This window comes from Penaeus monodon, chromosome 23, assembly GCF_015228065.2.
Source record: "Penaeus monodon isolate SGIC_2016 chromosome 23, NSTDA_Pmon_1, whole genome shotgun sequence".
In the NCBI taxonomy this organism is placed as follows: Eukaryota; Metazoa; Arthropoda; class Malacostraca; order Decapoda; family Penaeidae; genus Penaeus; species Penaeus monodon.
The window spans coordinates 15,451,780-15,453,059 of record NC_051408.1 but is presented as its reverse complement, the minus strand read 5'-3'; the positions used below and the strand labels follow the sequence as shown (position 1 = coordinate 15,453,059).

The 1,280-nt window shown below is 40.1% G+C and overlaps 1 protein-coding gene across 1 annotated transcript in view; it reads right to left on the bottom strand.

Annotated features, from left to right (window-relative positions):
- LOC119588147 (twitchin-like) overlaps positions 1-1,280 on the bottom strand; it is a gene marked incomplete in the record, with an annotated part of 124,648 nt that overhangs the window by 47,686 nt on the left and 75,682 nt on the right.

Genomic DNA, 1,280 nt, shown 5'->3' with positions numbered 1-1,280 from the left:
GCTACAACACTGACTTCTAAATTAAACTGTATTTCTGTTTTGCAACTTAAGAAAATTAAAATAAAACTATTTCCAATAGCCTGTCTGTATATACATGCAATATCTTGCCTAACACATAATAATCAACATGCACTGCTGGCTGGGCACTAAGGCATCTCCATCTCATCTACAACTCCACCCTTGTTCAAGCTCCAAGCAGGCTACGGGTGCTGCAAGTGGGTTAGCCTTGGGCACGGGGCTTTGGCCTACGGCAGCCGGGCGGGACCGCCTTAGACGCAAAGCCGCTGTGATCAATACTCGCGCCAAGAGCTGAGCGAAGAACACGATAATAGTTTCCGAGCAGAGAGCAGCAAAAAGAAGAAAAAGAGAAAATGGTAGGAAGCCTAAGCTGAGCCACACTTCCTAATCGTGAGTCCTCAGGCCGGCTTCCCATGCACACGCGACTAGAAGCAGCTGTCACAATAAAACCTTCAATCAGCTATTTTTTCCTATTCTTGGAGAACGAAAGAGGTCGAGGTCTTTCCTTCTGTGTCATCACGAAAGGGGTGATGAGGGCAATGGGGCTAGTCTCATATATTTAGTCACTGATCTCATGATTGTGAGTTGAAGTAGAGGCGCTCATACTCATAGCACGCACCACTTTCTGTCACAATCTAACGTGATCAAACTCCTTCTATGAGAACAAGTTCACCAAAGGAGTTAAGAATAGATATGCTGATCATTTTTAATGCGGCAGCTGTGTCTATTTATCCTTCTGATGACAAGAAAACAAAAAAAATGTTGTTTTATAATCACAGAAAGTCAGTCAGAAAACTACTGCATTGGTGGTTTGTTTCGTATTAGTCAACATTGCAGTATAATTTTGATAAACAACTAGTTAAACAGTAAACAATTTTAGAGAAAAAGTTCAACGCCACAAACCACCAACGCCTGTTCTCAGTATTAGAACTACCGTCTCAAAGTCTGTTACGTGTGATTTGTCACTAGTGTGCTTTATCGTGGAAAATATAGGGAAAGTAAAAAATGGTTTAAAGGTGGTGAGACGTGTTAACCATTGTCAAAAAGCCAGAGTCTGAGAATTATTCGAGATAAAGGGTAAAAAATGTCTAAGACAGAATAAAAGCGAGAAGTTCTTCTTCACACAAGAACTTCGCCAACACCTATTCATTATGTATAAAAAATAGAGGAATCTCAATACCTCAAAAATAGTCATCTATGATGAAAAAATGGGTATAAATGCTATCTGGGGCAGTATAAAAATAATTTTCAACTTTTGATGT